Source organism: Dendronephthya gigantea, unplaced genomic scaffold (assembly GCF_004324835.1).
Source record: "Dendronephthya gigantea isolate DGI-Jeju-01 unplaced genomic scaffold, DenGig_1.0 000211F, whole genome shotgun sequence".
NCBI classification, from domain to species: Eukaryota; Metazoa; Cnidaria; class Anthozoa; order Malacalcyonacea; family Nephtheidae; genus Dendronephthya; species Dendronephthya gigantea.
In genome coordinates this window covers 117379-128515 of record NW_021163221.1, presented here as the reverse complement: position 1 = coordinate 128515, position 11137 = coordinate 117379, and the positions used below count along the sequence as shown (strand labels likewise).

The 11137-nt window shown below is 36.7% G+C and overlaps 1 pseudogene; it reads right to left on the bottom strand.

The window, feature by feature from the left end:
- Window positions 1-9969: 9969 nt before the first annotated feature.
- Window positions 9970-10893, bottom strand: LOC114539656 (annotated as a pseudogene).
- Between the last annotated feature and the right edge of the window lie 244 nt (window positions 10894-11137).

Sequence of the window (11137 nt, the reverse complement as noted above, 5' to 3'; positions counted from 1 at the left end):
TCAGATTGAGCCATAATCATAACCAACAGGCTGTGAATAGAGCTTATGGTAGGTATCTACCTCAACTGTTTATGGTAGCTATCTGCCTCAAGTTTTCCCCATATGTGATCTATGTGTTGCAATCACATCATCTTTGTTGGGCCTTGGAGTTGGTGCAATGTTTTTTTGGATGATGCTAGGTGTTTTTTTCGTCAGGTCTTTGCTGAAATAACATCACATCATCCATCAAGTGCTGAATGAAATTAAATGCCTTATTTTCCAACACTGGTTTTGCAACCCAATTCTTGCGACCTTTAGGAAATGTGATCTTATATTTCTTCTCACCCTTGTTTTTTCCTTGTTTAACAGTTGTATGGTTTCTTCCAGTGTTGGAGTTATGGTCAATTATTGCCAACTGTGTTCTAGCTACCATTCCCGGATATGAAAAGTGGGTGCGTTTTGAAACATACTTCAGCAGCAAGGAGTGGTATACTTCCAGGTTACCTGTATGGTTAGACTCAGCACGTTTGGCAATATCCTTTAATAATATTTATTTATTTATTTAAAAACTTCGCCTTTTACAAAACTTTATATACATACACAGTAACAAAAGGACATACTAGGCAGGGTATCCGCAACAGCAAAAGCCAATTACAGCGGACCCGAATATAAAATCCACACTATTAACATAGACTAAAATAGCATAGAGTAATTACCCAAACATATATTGAGTGCAATTAGAAACAACAAGTTATTCTGGCATTAAGGGTACGAGCAGTATTACATTTACTGCATATGGTTTTAAAAGTCCTCGGATCCTCAACATCAAAAATTGTGTTCAAGGCATTAAAGTAATATTTTAAAAGAGAAGATTTAAAAGCAGCTAAGCTATCCATAGAAGGGTTCAGATCATCTACAAGGACATTCCAAGTCCGGGTTACTCTTACAATATAAGAGCATTGGTATGTCGTAGTTTTGCATCTGGGTATTTCAAATTTTATAGAGTTAACATCCGCGGATGAACGAGTGCGTCTGGTCATGCGCACACGAGGAATAATCGATGGGTTTAGGTCAATCAAACCATGAGTTGACTTAAAAAGAAATACCAGATCCAAGAATTCATGCCAGTAACAGATTGGCAAAAGTGATAACGACTGCAGTCTTGATGTATAAGAGATGGGACTGCTAAACGGTATATTTAAGATATATCTTGTGGCTCTCCTCTGAATCCTCTCAAGTTTTAACATTAGATCGATTGACTGAGGTGTCCAAACCTGAGTGGCATAACCTATATGAGGACGAATCATTGTGAGATACATAGATCTTCTTATTGATTTATTCTTTATACGACGCGTATTCCTACGGACATATCCGAGTAGCTTATTCGCACATGCAGTTTGTTTGAGCACTTGTTCTTTCCACATGAGATCCGAACATATACTAACGCCAAGGTCACGCTCACAACTGGTTGATTGAAGTGGAATATTATTGATCTTATAGGTGGTACAAATTGGATATTTCTTGTGTGTTATCGACTGGGCATGACACTTGCTTTCATTAAACGCAAGTCCTGAGGTTGTCGACCAGATATGCAAATTGGTTAGGTCTATTTGTAAAGCAGAGGCATCTTCCGGTGTTTTAATGGCCTTAAAAACCTTGGTATCGTCAGCATACATAGTCATCATACTTGATTTGACTGATTCTGGCATATCGTTCACAAATAATAAGAATAATGCTGGTCCTAGTAACGACCCCTGAGGCACCCCGGATGTTACTGCCATCGTATATGATGTTGCACCAAGAACCGTTACCCGTTGGTGACGATTAGTCAAATAATTTGTCAGCCATTTCAAAAACGTACCACCAAACCCCAAACTGCGTAATTTCGTTATAAGCAAACCATGGTCCACCTTATCGAAGGCCTTGGACATATCTAAATAAATTGTATCGACTTGTCCACCTTTATCCAGGACAGATCCAATATGCTCTAAGGCCTCGATTAGGTTCGTAATACAAGATTTGGCAGTGATAAATCCGTGTTGACAGTCATTAACTATACTATGGAGCCGGTCGTTGATATTATCAAGAACGCATCGTTCCAATACTTTCGATATAATCGACAATAGAGAAATAGGTCTATAATTCTCTGTATATTCGCGGTCTCCCTTTTTATGTACCGGTACCACGTTTGCTAATTTCCAATCTTTAGGAATTGCCGCAGTACTCAGCGACCTATTAAATAGGCAGCATAATGATGGTGCGATCACATCTGCAGTTTCTTTAAGCAGCTTTGCCGGAATCTCGTCCGGTCCCGTTGCCTTCGATACATCCAGAGATAGAAGTACAGCTGGTACTTCATCCTCAGTTAGATTAAGCTCGGTCAGAGCTGCCTGATTAGGATCATAGGTGACATTCAATTCCTGAGACTCGAGACTGCTTTCGGTAAACACAGAAGCAAAATATCGGTTAAAGAGATTCACTATTGCATTTGGATCCTCTGCTTTAATTCTTTCAGGCCCAATTGCCATGGAGATCCGATGAGGAACGCTGCGTGATTTTGAATTTAGTCTCAACACTGACCAGAATCGTTTAGGATTTAACTTAAAATCATATTCCATTTTACCCAGGTATTTATCGCGGCTCTCACGTAACATACACTTTACTTTGGCGCGAAGATGACTATATTTGTCTCTTAGATATCTGGAAGTTGATTTCTTTAATTTTTTCCGTATAGATTCTTTTTTCCTTATAGCGTGAAGAATCGGACCATTGATCCATGGTAGGGGATTTCTGCCCTTGATCTGCTTAGTGGGTATATAGTTTGTAACTGTTGCCAGGAATGTATGTTTCCAGTTTTTCCAATCAGTGTTAATATCGTCAGATCCCAGCGTCGAGGACAGGTTTATTGCATTAAGAGCCGCGCGTAGGCCCTCAAAATCTCCTCTCTCATAGTCATACACGGTTGATCTCACTAGGTGATTTTTTAACAAAAGCAGAAAACTCGAAGGACAATACGCAATGATCGGTGAAAACGCCGCTTTGTTCCGGAGACAATACTTCCGTCACAGTAACCTGGTCAGGCACACTTGTTATTATTAGATCTAACACATTCCGATCGCGAGTGGCAACAACATTCACTTGGGTCAGATAATGGTCATTAAGTGCATCGACAAAAGCGGCTTCATTAACGCCGCCTGCGTTGGGTGATGAGTCCCACACAGTCCTGCAATTTCTCCATTTGTGCTTATTTGCAACATGGTACAAGATTGACACCCACTTCTCATGAAGCACTTCAGCATCACCAGCACAAGTCTGTGCACACCACCACAGATGATTGGACACTGTGTATAATGATTGGAGACTGAATGACCACAGATGATTGGAGACTGAATCCATTTCAGTAAGATCTCATTCCCCTTCTTTTTTGCTTTTTTTTCGACACCCATTTTGAAAGATGCCAAACATCATTTTGGTGAACTATTTGCGGGTATTTTTTCCTCATCTCTGCTGTAATTTGTGTGTGCCGATCTGTTGTCAAAGATCTGATTTTAATGCCTTGACCAGTTATTTTGTTTATGGATTTTTGACACCGTTCATTCTCCATCGCATTAGAGGATGAAACTTCAGAGACTTGAACAAGTGAGAAATCGACAATTTTCCCTCAAGTTTCATCCATCAATGTGTATGTGCCATACTTAGCACTATGACCTGGACTGTTTGATCGACCATCGCCACATAAATCAATTTGATTATTCTCCTTTTTTATACTTTCCACAATTTCCTTCTGTTGCCTGTTATAACTTTTTTCAGTTTCTGGAAAAACAATTTCCTTTTGTACATTATAGAACTGTTGTTTGTTAACAAAATTGAAATTAAGGGCACTAGCAAACTGTTTGGTTGATTCATAGGAACCACCAGTAATTAGAGTTGCAGCAGGGATCAAAATGTCTCCAGCTGGCCTGTTGTGCAACTCTGGTTGTGAATTCCACTGGTAGGTATAGTTGTTAAAACATGTTGCTTTAACTGTCACCATGCTACCTTGGATTTGTTGCTTTAACATGTTGCTTTAACTGTCACCATGCTACCTTGGACATGCTACCTTAGATTTTTCATTCTCACATAGAAGCCACATGTTCCACATGAAATAAACAATTGATCTAGCATGCTCTCAAACACAATAAATTTCATTTTATTTTTTTGGTCTTCAGCTTCAGAGTCATCACTGGTGTTCAGTTTTGGACAGACATACTCATCATCACTATCTGAAAACTCATCTGTGCTGCTTGAACTGTATTCCACATCTTGTTCCGATTCAGTAGAAGCAGTTGCTTCAAGAATGGTAATAGGTGTTATAAGTGGAGTGACAATGCCACTGTTGTTTTTTGCCTGGGCAGGTGTCATGGGTGTGGACTTCTTCTTCCGTATGGCAAGAGTTTGTACCTGAATGGACCTCTGTAATGGCTCCTCACACTGAGTTTCTGCATCAAGCAATATAATTTGATCATGAACTCATCATTTTCTTCAGTGTTTAACAAGGCTGATACTTCCTGTAAAACCAACTAAATTATAGATTGGGGTGAAAGACTAACTAACCCAATATTTACTTTACAGGATACTTTGCCTACAATTTTGGGAATTTTTACTAATATTTATTGGGATTAAAAAAATATTGGGATTAGCATATAAAGAGCTAAGGCCTTGTAATAATGTAGTTAGTACGTATCTTGACTCTTCTAATTTTCTCTCTGATTTTTTCCCTTTTTTGTGATGATTCCCATCCTGGTTTTTGATGTACAAAGGAAAATATTGATGGTACACTTCCAGCTTTCAGAGCTTTTTTTGTTTTCATGCCAAATAACTCTTTAAGAGAGCCTTCAAAACATTCAGGGGCGAAATGCGCGCTAGAAACATGGCATGAGTTTGCTTTCGGTAGGTTGTCGCATCAAATCCGCATGAGCCATATTTTTCGCAACTGTGGCTCATTTGGCAAACGATGGTACGATACCTCGCTCCCTTCTGTCTTCTTTGAGCAGTTTGTACAACCCGGAACCATACAATATGGCATTTTTTGAAATTTTAGAAATTGCTTGTAAAATTTTGCTGTATTTTATAGCTTTGTTTATATTTGAATATGAAGCACTCCCGCGAAACTGTGCGGTGACGTCACGGAGTAAATCTGCTGCTAGATTGCAGGTTCGGTTGCATGTATTTAATTTCTGCGGCAAATATGGCAAAAGTTGCGTTTTTATTGCTTTATATCTTGAATTCTATTTACCCTTGCGATTTAAGACTTGGTATGTAAAATAAGAATGATATTATCTTTCATCTGAGCCTAAGTTGACCTTAGCAATGACTTCCCCTTTAACATTTCCAATAAAGGAGTTATTGTCCTCAAGTTCAGGTTCATTAATCTTTTGTTCTATATTATGTATGTATGCCTGTACTCCTACACATTCTTGAATAATGATTGAGCTTATTACATTTAAAGCATACAATTCTCTTTGCTGTACATGCCTGCTTTGTTCCATGTTTTCAGGCACAGCTTTTACATTTCATTTTAGATTTTTGTACATTGCATGTACAACATTGCTTTGTTCTGTGAGATCCTTCATTTGTGTTGATGATATTTCAATTCCTCTAGTGATCGTTAAGGCTCTATTTAAGTCTAATTCTTCGGCTTGTAGAAGTTTCTCTTTTGTTTGCCAGTTGTTTGTGCCACAAACGATCCTATTATTTATATGTATTAAATTTATACCTTATCACAGTCATGTTTGTGACACCATGTTTTGTTCTCTCTTGTATTTGAATTGAATAAATCTTTGTGCTCAAACACACTTATTTATGTACACATGTCATGCATTAATAAAATAATATACCCTAACCGTAATTAAGGTAAAGCCAGAGATACTATTACATAAGTATATGATCACTTCTATACTGGGTATAAGGGTAACAGACATTTACACTTTCGTGTACATTTATAAATGTATAAATGTATCATCATTCCTCGCCATTTTTATTTTATCATTTTTATGAACCAGCTCTAGAAAGACTTAATGTAAGACTTCTGTTATTATACTTCCGTTATTGCAAATTTTACGACGTCATATGTACGTTAGTTCGATATGATCTAACGCCAACCTTTCATAATAGCATTCCATTCAGTTCTCCATTGTTATCACTGACCTATATTAGATGGACTGAGTTAGGGTTGCCAGTTTGGTGCAAAAACCGCCAAATTTACCGATTTTGGCTTCTTTTGACCTTGTTTGGCTACTAAAAATAACATTTGGCTCATTTCTATTTTTTGGCTTTTTTTGGCTTATTTTTCAAAATAGTAAAATAAGCTGCATTTTTTGAAAAATAGTCACTCAAAAATAATTGGTAAAAATTGTATATAGTTATTGTAACTGTGTCTACAATAATAATTATGTATATATATATATATATATATATATATATATATATATATATATATATAATATATAAATATAAGTCTGAAGTTTCTCTGATTAATCATGATAATATATATATAATATATAATTAAGGGATCACTTTTTGAATATTTCCTGCTTTCTTCATGTTGTACATGTCATTTAGTTGAAAAATGAAGGAGTACTAGTTCTACAAAAAAGTTAATAAAAATCGCAATTTTCCGCCGATGGAAATTGGACGTTTGTTTCATTGAAAATCAGTCCCAAAGGGCTTTAAAAACTAATTATTACTGGAAACTAAAATGCAAATTTATCGCAAAAATTCTGCTTATTCAATGTTTAACAGTAGCTTTGAAGAACACAACGCCTCCGTTAAGCCCAAAATAACAAACATTTATTGTAAAAACATTTTATGATACCAGTTCGACAAGCAGTTCAAGGTATCCGACGCTGTTAAACTTGGATAGACAGAAACAGAGGACATGTTGAAGGCATAAGACCCTAAATTCGTTATTAAATGAACAGGAATTTATGTAAATTTTGCTACCTAACGGTTTGTCGATTAAATTAAATTTGCATCTTCTTTTGTCTGGAGGTCTCACTTCGAATGGCCTATTTGTCGGTTGCCAGTCTCCCTTAAATTTTTGCAGTTTTCGCAATGCACTCTGGGATTGCTAGGGGGCAAACATTGCTTGCGATATATCACTTTGTCTTTGTTTGTAAACAAAATTTGCATTTTGAGGAATTTATTTGCATTTATAAGGCCTGTTTATTCTTTGCCGGTTGGCCGAAAGGAAATACAAATAATGTATTTCAATATAAAAAACTGTTTTTATACATCCGTTGCATTGGCTTTAAAACGGCGAAAGTGATGAGAATTTTGGCCATATTCGAGAAATGTGCAACGAGGTTATGATAGAAAATCCGGCTACATTTTGTCATTATTTATTTCAACACGAATCGATGGAAAAGCATCTGGAGCAAAGCATCATGTCCGGTACGTGGGGAGAGACTGTGGATATATATGCTTGTGCGACAGCCTTGCAGCGTGAAATTTGCGTATATGCAATGCTGGAACAGAAATAGTTTCATTTTACTCCTCGCCTAGTATTATGTCCATTGTTGACATGTAATATAAGCTGTACTTGTCCTATCACTTTGGTCTTGCATAACTTTCACAGATCTGCTTGCCATTTCAATCTTTTGAAACCAATCAATAGCTATTGTCTTTCACCTAAAACTGCAAATGAATACCAACAACCATTGTTCATTGACCTTGACAATGTTGATGCTTTAACTACAAAAGAGCAAGGACCATATTTTACCAATAACGAAACCTGTCGATCAAACCCTAAAACTGTACCATGTCCACCCAAACCTAAATCTATACCTGGCCCTTCCAAACATAAAACCATACCTTGTCCATCCAAAGCTAAAACTGTACCCGGCCCTTCCAAACGGAAAACCAAACCCTGTTCATCCAAACCTGAATCTGTACCCTGCTTATCCAAATGTAAAACTGTACCCTGTCCACCAAACCCCAGAACTACACCCAGTCCACCAAATCCGAAAAATGTACCCTTTCCCTTCCAAACCTAAAACTGTACCCTGTCCATCAAACCCTGAAACCGTACCTAGTCAACCCGAACAATTAAAGTGAAAAGATAAGAATATGACTAACACACAAAAATCTAATGGATTCACAAACTCCTCAAACACATGATTTTAAAGAATGGAAAGTTAAGGATTTTAAGGAATATATTAGTGACCATGGTGTGCCAATAGCAAACTACTTAAGAAAGATTGACGCTTCCTGCTGGAAAATGTATACCAGATCCATTTCAAATGACTCATACATCAAAAGATATGTCTGCTTTACCAAGGTTTAGACTATTGGATATCTTTAACCATTTAATTATAAGTAAAACACACTATGACAAAGAAATGTTGGCATCATGGAGAACATTTGATGAGTATAAATTACACCAGAATGGTCATGTACAAAGTTTATGCAGAACTATGGTTTATGACAATAATGATAGCAAATTTCATGTAATTGGCAATGTTTTACCCACACAAAGGAACAAAACACCAGAAGGCAAGAAAAAAAATAGATAGTGGTTCATACTTTCACCAAATGGTTCTTTGTTCTCTGCATTTTGTGAGTGTAAGGGTGGATCAGATCAGGGATGCAAGCACTTGGGAGCTTGCATGTTTGAACTAGAAGAGTTTTTGTCAGGGGAAAGAACCTCTGTGACTTCAGTCCCGGCCTACTGGCAACCAAAGCCAAAACCAAAAAACAATCCCTTGCCACTACTGGAAATGAAAATTTGCCACTCAGCTAAACCCAATAGTAAAAATAAACGTGTCTCTCTTGATGACTCTTGGGTTGACTCTTTCGACCCATTCCCAAAACATTTGAGAACCACAATTTGTGAAGAAGACAAAGCAGAATTTGCATAAAAAATTAAGAGACATTGACCCTAACTCTGGCATTTTGGATTTCCTACCTAAATGCCCACATTCTGATGTAGAAAAGAAAGAAAACCAAACCTTCTTTAAGCTTAATAGCTTGAGCATAGAGACAAGGGTAAAAATATTTGCATGGAAGTATGGACATTTCATTGGGAAAAGTATTAAGAAAGCAAGTGATACTTTTGTCAGTACATTAAAATGTACTAAAGAAGAACAATTGTTTATTTCTGTTGCAACTAAAGGACAATCAAAGAATGAAGAATGGCATAAAAAGCGACATCTTATGGTCACTGGCAAAAAAATTAAGGCTATTTACACTAGACAAAAAACAAAAGATTGGAATCCATCAACTGACATTACTAAAACAGTAGCTAATTTTTTGGAAGTTAAAGATAATTTTACATACTCAAATGCCATGCAATATGGAACAGATAAAGAGAAGGAGGCTCTATATCTTTACCAGAGACTGTGTTTGAAGAAACATGAAAAAGTTATAATAGAAGAATCTGGATTGCTTGTTGACCCTAACAATTTATGGATGGGAGTAAGTTTGGATGGAGTAAGACAATGTAGATGCTGTGGTTCGAGGACAATTGAAATCAAATGCCCTTTTACATGTAAAGATATGGATCCAAAATCTGCTTTTTTCTCGCCAGCTACTGGTGGGAAAACTGATAGTAGAAGGGGGAAAGGTGTTGAATAGGAAACACATGTATTACTTTCAAATCCAAATGGGTATGGCTATAAGTCAAATGGTTAAAAAGGAATTGATATAGTTGAAGTGCCATTTGATGCTGACTTTTGGAATAATGTATTTAAAACAGTTTCTCTTTTCTATAAAAATTCTATTATTAGCAGTCTTTTATTAAAACATATGAAATAATAAAACATGTGTCAGTCCACAAGTAATAATTTTTCATGATAAAAATTTAAAACCCCTAAAAGCATGGATAACAAATTCAGTGAGCCCCGTTAAGTCCTATTAACTTGATCATTTTGAAGCAGCATGCTTGTCCCTAGGTTTCATTGAAAATTTACTTTCTTGTTTTCTTGTTTACAATCTTTTTTTGTTATGTAACAGTTACTTAATACCACGCTCACCTAGGATACATAAAGCTGTCAGTGGTATCACTCCTGATAAAATTCTAAATTGTTTAAGTTTCAAAATACTTCCTTCAACATGAGATCTTAATGATGCAACACGTCGAGTATGAGTTGTTCCACGTGAGGAAAGTCTTGGTCCACGACAGTAGGCAGGTGATATAAGGTGAACTTTCTTTACCACAAGTAAATCTCTTACAAGGAATCCTTTATCAGCCATGACACCATCACCTTCCTCCGGGAGATTCACCAGACCAGAGTTTTTGACAATTTCCTTGTCTGATATTGAACCAGTCCACAATGGTGGAACAAAGGAAAAAATGCCAGTAGGTGTAATACCCACCAAGAGTTTTGCAGTATTCCAATGTTTATAGCTACTCCATGATATTTTCTGATTGTCAGGAACCTTTGGCTTTTGGATAAAAAATTCTGTGCAGTCAATAATTATCCGTAAATTTTTGAATTTCTTGAATCGTTTAGGTAGTTTCTTCTTGATTTCTAACTTAGATGGCCAGGGTACTAAAAATGACAGCTCATTAGATAGGAAAATCACCCATGTTGTATAAATCCGAGAAACATGGCTAGCTGAAACAGAAAATGTATCTGCTAAAAATGTCACATCGAACCCTCTTCTTGTCCTGACAAGGGTAAGAATGAATTCCTCCTATGCTGTCAATAATCTTGACTCATGCCCTCTTTTCACAGGTTGCGCAGAGGCAGTATCTGTAGAACCTCTCCAATACCTCAGTTTCTTTGCTTTCTCCTCAATCAAACTGAAAACCAAGCTGATCTTTTCTTTTGATAACCCAGTGTGGCGGTAGCAATTTTTCTGGCTAGTTGCTTGTTCAATAAAGAATTTTCTTTTCAACATTGTCACTTTCACAGCCTTTGTCATCAGAATCATTTTTGTTATCTGTCGCATACAAGTCTTTCTGAATTTCTACCATTTCAGGGTCCACAGTCTCTCGCTTATTACAGTTTTTAGGAACCAATATATCAGTTGCAGAAGGTGTATTGTCGGATATCTCCGAATGCAGGGTAAATTGGATCCCGCCTATCGACAAGAAAATTTCGACAATGTATTTTCAAAAACTTTATTTGAAATGAACAAATCTCCGTATTTCCCAAAACATTTTAAAGCTAAAAAC